Consider the following 7753-nt stretch of genomic DNA (forward strand, 5'->3'; position numbering starts at 1 on the left):
GAAAATCAGTTCAAATGTAGTTACTTTCTATCTATGTGACTCTGACCAAAATCATTTTAACCTATGTCTGCCTCAATTATCTCAACTGTAAAAATGGGAGCAATAATAGTGTCTATTTCCTGGATATTGTGGAGATCAACTGAAAAAATATTTGTAAAGTGGCTGGTATATAAAAGGCATTTAATAAATGCTTATTTGCTTCCTTATGGAACACTATTCTCTTCCTTTATTTACCTATTGAAACATGAGAAGGATTTCAACATGCAAATATAGAATTGACAGGAAGACTCTCTTCAACAAAATAATTAAATGAGTGACAATTTTTGGAATAGGATTTAGGCTTTTAATTTCATTTTTGCAAGGAATTCCCTGTCGCAGAAACTTCCTCCACTAATGCAGATGCAACTCATTTACAATTTTAAAGTCTTAAAGAATTGCTTTGGGCATTCGTAGGAAATATTGCAGGTGTCATAAAGCTGCTATGCAAAAACTCCAGTTTTTAACGTGGAGCCTATGCACTATTGGGAAAGTGAAGAAGTGGGGAAGGTGTATGTATATAAATATGTATGTGTAAATACACACACGTATGTAACACATATAAGTAACTCCCAAAGAAGTCCATGACACACCCATGTATGCACACAGGTGCATACACATGATTAAGAATCCCTATATTCGGAAAGGGACCTGTATGTGCACGAATGTTTGTGGCAGCCCTTTTTGTAGTGGCTAAAAACTGGAAACTGAATGGATGTCCATCAGTTGGAGAATGGTTGAATAAATTGTGGTATATGAAAATTATGGAATATTACTGTTCTGTAAGAAATGACCAACAGGATAATTTCAGAAAGGCCTGGAGAGACTTACATGAACTGATGCTGAGTGAAATGAGCAGGACCAGGAGATCATTATATACTTCAACAACAATACTATATGATGACCAGTTCTGATGGATCAGGCCATCCTCAGCAATGAGATCAACCAAATCATTTCTAATGGAGCAGTAATGAACTGAACTAGCTATGCCCAGAAAAAGAACTCTGGGAGATGACTAAAAACCATTACATTGAATTCCCAATCCCTATATTTATGCACACCTGCATTTTTGATTTCCTTCACAAGCTAATTGTACACTATTTCAGAGTCTGATTCTTTTTCTACAGCAAAATAACGTTTTGGTCGGGTATACTTATTGTGTATCTAATTTATATTTTAATATATTTAACATCTACTGGTCATCCTGCCATCTAGGGGAGGGGGTGGGGGGGGTAAGAGGTGAAAAATTGGAACAAGAGGTTTGGCAATTGTTAATGCTGTAAAATTACCCATGTATATATCATGTAAATAAAAGGCTATTAAATAAAAAAAAAAAAAGAATCCCTATATTCAAGGGAAGTCCAAAAACATTATTCCATCAACTAAGCCATACTGCCTCTCATTTCACCAGAAATTTGAAATTAAAACTTAACTATTATCTCTGCAACTGTATCTAATGCATCAGTAAATATGATGTTTCGAATTTCATTTTTTTCTATTTTCTCATCATTCTTTTGAGAGGAGGTCATGAATGAATAAAGAAATGACTTGTTTATAATACAGATTATTTGCCTAATAATCAAGATTTTTGATTGAACTAGCATTATTAGGAATCTCCCTAGGATTACTAAGATACTGCAAACTGGTATGACTTATGTCCAGTCAGCCCCAAGCAACATCCTTGTTCCAGGTTGCTTATTTGTATATTGAAGTATATAGGGCAGAAAAAGAGACTAGAGACAATGTTCAGGAAAACAAAACAGCAACAACAACAAAAAGCCACTGTTTTTAAGGCAAAAAGTAAGGCATCAATATTAACAGAGCACCTGAGACATCATTTCAAATGCCAACTGAAGGGGATCAGTGAATTCACTCACTGAAGCATGTATCTTTCCACCTGGCTCCTTAGTTGGAGGAAATGTGAAAAGCAAATTAAGCTACTGTAAAACTACATGATAAAATATTCGTTCCAAACCTAATAGACTACAGGTAAAAATAGCACCAGAAACATAAAATTTCAGTGTAGAAAAGGGTCCCAGGGACCATTTAGTTCAAGAGGTCACTGAATAACAACACCCTACACAGCATACCAGATCATTGGCTATCTAGTCTTTCCATCTGGAAAGCTTCCAGTGAAGGAAAATCTACTTCTTCCCAAAACAGCCCATCCCAATTAGGGAGGGTTCAAATTCTTAGGAAATGTTTCCTTACATAAACTTTTTTTAGAGTCTTTCCAATTCCCATTGCTTCTAGTTTTGTCCTTTGAAATCTGGCAGGACAAATCTCATCGCTCTTCCACAAGACAGTTTTTAAAAATACTAAGAGATGGTTATCATGTGATCTTTGATCTTTATTTTTCAAGGCAAATAGCCTCATTTTTTTCAACCCTTTTTCAAATGGTACAAACTGAAGGCCCCTCCCTACTTGCCTTCTGGATACTAAAGAGTTTATCAATGTCCTTCCTAAAATATGGTACCTAGAACAGAACATAATGTTCCTCATCTAAGACACTATGCTTCTCTTAATGAAATCTAATTAATCAATCAACAAGCATTTATTAAAATCTTACTATGTATTAAGCATTTTACTGGCATTAGGAATATACATTTATAGTATATGTTATACATGTCTCACAAAAAGAGGATTCCTACTCAAAAGGAGCTTACATTCTAGCTTCTCTCTCTCTTTCTGTATGTGTGTCTGTTTCTTTCTCCTTCTCTAGCTCTCTTTTTTCCTTTTCTCTCTTTCTCTTGCTCTCTCTCCATATATATATATATATGAATTGTGTTTGTGACTGGAATTCTTAACTTTTTTGTCATAGACATTTTTGATAGTCTAATGAAGCCCATGGATCCCTTCTCAGAACAATATATTAAAATTTTGTATAATAATAAAATACATAGAATTACAAAATAAGCCAATTATATTGAAATGCAATTCTAAAACAAAAGTTCACAGAACCCAGGATAAGAACTGCTGGTGCTCATGGAACTTCCACGCTGAGAGCTTGTTATCCTGTTTTGTGATTGCCTCTCATTTTATGTCAAGAAAGTAGCCACCCTCCCACGACCATCTGGAAGCCTTCAGCATACCTTTTCCTCATGTATATACCCTTTAGTTCTGAAACTATGAACCATGATCAAATCAACTTTAACACTGTTCCTGGATGGGGTGTGTCAATCTATTCTCCTATGTTCTCACTCACCACTCCTGGATCTTCTCTGAAAAAAAATTGAAACTATTCTCCTCTTCTTTCTCCTCTTCATCTCAAATTTCTCAGATGAGTTTTCCCCACTATCCCTACTCCTTCATTCATGTCTAGGAGTGGACCTTGTATCAATCCCTGAGAGCCAATTGTTAAATTTTCAATGTGAACATTTACAACTTGGGTATCTATAAACACTACATATTAGGGCTTAAAAATAATAGCATAGATTAAATATAAAAGTGTGTTTTAAATACACATGGGGTGGAACAGGAAGGGAAGAGAGGGAATTTGTGACTTATCAGCACATCTTACCCATCTCACAAAAAGTAGCATTTCTTTTTGCCAAGAAAAATCCCTCTGCATGCACAATCCATCCTTCACCTTCTATCTATCCAAATATTCCTTCTAAGACTTCTTTGCTGAATCTTCCTCTGGGTCACACCTATTGAATGTGATTGTTCTCCAAGGCTCTGCCCTGAATTTTCCCTTTTCTCCCTCTTCACTATTTAATCTGGTGATCTCAGCAGTTTCCATAGATTCAACTAATATTTCTTTGCTGATGACTATCAGTTCTTTCCTAATTTCCAGATTCCTATTTCCAGTTGCCAACTTGACTCAAATTAATTGTCCTGTAGACATCTAAAATACAATTTGTTCTAAAAGATGATATCCATCATCTCCCTAGTCACTCTCTTCTCCTTGTGTTCTCTCACCTACCTCAAATTCAGTTCATTGCCAAGTCCTATTGATGCTTCTTTAACCATATCTCTCAAATATATCCTTTTCTCTTCTCTGACACTATCAACACCCTGATGAAGGCCCTCATTATTTCATGCCTAGACTATTTGCAATAGCCTTCTGATTGGTCACTCCTTTATTCAATAAATTCCAGTGGCTCCTGTCACTTCCAATATCAAATAAAAATCTTTATGGCATTCAAAGCTCTTAAAAACCTAGCTCCCTGCTATCTTTCTAATCTTCTTACACCTTCCTCCCCCACATTCAAACAATGGCTTCCTTGCTATTTCTTTCATAAGATGTTCCATTTTCCTCCAGTTTTGATAGTGCAGCATTAGAGCCTGTTTCTCAACTTTTGCTTTTCTCTGGCTCTGTTTCTCTTAATGCTCTTATTTTTAAAAAATAATTATTGGCATTCTCCTGAATGCCCAAATCACCCTTGATAGTAAATTTCTTAAAGATGTATATTAATTATTTGCATTGAGACTTTATTTAGTTCCTCCCTCCTTTCTAGATTTTTAACGAAATCTTCATTAAATATCACCCCAAAAACTTTTGCATATTTTGAGTACTAGTCTTAGTAACAAGTTAGGCTCAGCAGTTACTAAGAACATTTTTGCTAACTGCTGAACCTAACTTGTAAAAATTGGGCTCAGAATTAAACAAGAGGAGAAGATTGGAATAAGTTGCCTTTTTGAAACTATAAAGCCCCATGTGTCTCCCAGAATCCAAAGCTTATCTTTTTAAATACCAGTTCTGATGTGATATATAACCAAGAAGGAACTTTGAAGAAGGAAATGAGTAAAAAATGTTATCAGGGAAATGTATGATAGGAAATGAAGTTGGGCTAATCATATTATAAGGGCAAAGAATTATGGCTAGATATTTCAGATACTCCACTGGTTTCCTCACAATGCCAGGAGAAATTGAGCAAATGATGGGCACATGTCGGGTGAATCATCTGAGTTGTTCAAGAAGAAAATGTACAAGGGAATGCTCAGAATGGGCAGGCATGAATGGGGATGTTCAAATGGATGAAATCTAAGATCCAAAGATCATCAGTAGACAGATGGAACCAGGGACAAATAGAGTTACTAAATTAGGAGTTAGGAAATCCTGAATGCAAATACTGCCTCTCAGACTCTTATATGGAACCCTGGGCAAGTCACTTAAACTTTCTCAGCCTCAGTTTCCTCACCTGTTTAATGAGGATAATAAGAGCAGGGTTGTTGGGAGGACGAAATGAGATAAAAATATAAATTTTAATATGTTATGCAAGTTTTATTATTGTCCTTATCCATTTAGTATTAGCATATTTTTTGGTAACAATGGCCTAAGTTCACTCTAGCACCTAATGCATTCTCTAATAGTTAGCTTCATACTCAGGGAGGAGACTCAAAATTTTTTCACTGTTCTAAAATAAGTCTGCATCATTATAGTATAGTCAATAATCTGTTAGGACACAAAATAACTAATTCATTAAGAACAGAGAGTTTTGTCTCTCCAGTTCTTTGGTGTCCAAAGCAGCCAAACCATGTCAAGCCCCTTCTCAGAGTGCCATTCTTTATGGTATAGTAGATAGAGCTTTGGATCCAGATTCGGGAAGACCCAAGTTCAAATTCATCAGTCACCATGAAAGGATCAATGAGCAAATCATTAAACTGCTGTATGATGTTCATTCATCTGTAAAATGGGTATAATATTAGCACCTATATCCCAGAGTTATGGGGATAAAATGAATTAATATTTTTAGAGTACTATGTAAATGTTAGCTATAACAATTGTTATTGTTCTAAGTGAGCTAGGAAGAACCTGGAGAATAAATGACTGCAACAGGTAAATGGAAAAAAAAAACAACAATAACAACAAATAAAACAGAATGATATTAAATTATAAAGATTGTTTCATCTCAGAGAGGAAAAAATGGAACTTCCCCCATTCTTTGAAAATATAGGGGATCATGGAGGTGGAACATTGCAAAAACTGTCAACTGATATGTTGTTTAGTTTAAACAAACTGATTTTTTTTCCTTTTTTAATTCTCCAAGGGATAGTTACCAGATTATGGGAAGAAAGATAATATATCTTGAAATAAAGATGCTGGAGATAAAAAAGTATCAATAATTTTATTTTATTTAAATAAAAGTCAATAAGAAGTCTAAGTAAAAGATGAATAAACCCAAATTTCTCATCAGGGTTGAAAAAAACATTTCAAATTATATGTTGCAGAAATTATCAGATAGTAAATTCATAAAAGCAAGTCTCTGCTATAGACAAAAGTCCAGGAGGATATACTCCCATCTCTGAGCATTTCTATTATTTGAAAATCAGATTACAATTGAGGGTAGCCTTGAAGAGAAAAAGAAGTCACAAGCTTGACTGAAAGCTGTATGGATGAGTGGGACAGTTCCATATTCCTTGCCTTGGTGGAGGGTGAAGGGATTTAAGGACTGTGGAAAAACAATGACCCTCTAGGAGGTCTCTCTCATTTGTTGCTTGCGTGAATCACAGTCCACCAGCTGGGGCTCTCCAAAACAAGGGTCCCCACTCTAGGAATGCTTCTGTGTATCAGGATGGCTATGATACCTTTCAGGTTACAGTCTTCCTAAACACAACAGGCACCTCCAGATGCTAGGAGAGTCAGAAACCATAACTTGTCCCTGTGATTTATAGCTGTAATGGCCCCCATGCCTAAATTATTTATGTGAGTCGATAATATTCCATCAGTTGTAGGAGCTGTGAGGTGAACCCATATAGATAACTGCTCTCCTCCATGGAAATAAACTACGTCAGGGGAGGATAATACAGTATTTTCTTAAGAACAGAATGATGATGCGATTTGCAAATGTCATGCTTCTAGTGCATGAGTAATAATCTCATTATTCATCATTGGCCAACCAACATGTGATCCGTGAGAGTGTTCGAAAGGCAAGCAAGGTGAAAGTCTGAATCTAAACATGGCAAACGCTGTGGGTGTTGCTCCTTAAAGCATTTAGACTTGATCACCCACACAGGCTGATGGTTTCACGGCAGGAGTTAATTCTCTCATTGAAGCACCTCCGTACCCTGAGTATAGGTTGTGGAAATGGAACAGAAGTTCATTGGGGGATGATATAAGCCCCCTTCAGAAAAAAAAGCAAAAATATAAATAAAACTGCAGTCTAGGAACCTTTGGAGAGTCTGCATGAAACTCCACAGGAATGCATGAGAATGTGTGATTGCTGGAAGAGCTTGCTCAGATTTGAGAATATTATTGAGCAATGATTTTCTTTGCATCACTCAGGAAAGAAAAGTCTAAAGGGAAGGAAAATTTGCAGTGTTTTGGCAAGTCTGGATGGGATGATTCATGACTAAATTGTGCCTTTACTATGACTCAAAGTCCATAATTTAAGAATATAGGAAACTTTTTCTAAGCAAAGGGTTGTCATACAATTAAAACATAAGATATAGGATCTTAAAGTTGCAGGGAAGTTTGAGATTATCTAATTCAACCCCCTGGGAAGCTGGATGGCACAGTGGAGAGAAAGCCAGGCTTTGAGGCAGGAAGATTTCTTTTCCTAAATTTAAATCTGACCTCAGATACTTAATAGCTGTGTGATCCTAGCAACTCATTTAACCTTGATTGCCTTGGTTTCCTCATCTGTAAAATTACCTGGATAAGAAAATAGCAAACCTCTGCAGTATCATTGCAAAAGAATCCCAAATTGGGTCATGAAGTCAGATACAAATGAAATGACTGAACAACAACATAAAGCATTTTAAGTCTGGAAAA

Source organism: Sarcophilus harrisii, chromosome 4 (genome assembly GCF_902635505.1).
Source record: "Sarcophilus harrisii chromosome 4, mSarHar1.11, whole genome shotgun sequence".
NCBI classification, from domain to species: domain Eukaryota; kingdom Metazoa; phylum Chordata; class Mammalia; order Dasyuromorphia; family Dasyuridae; genus Sarcophilus; species Sarcophilus harrisii.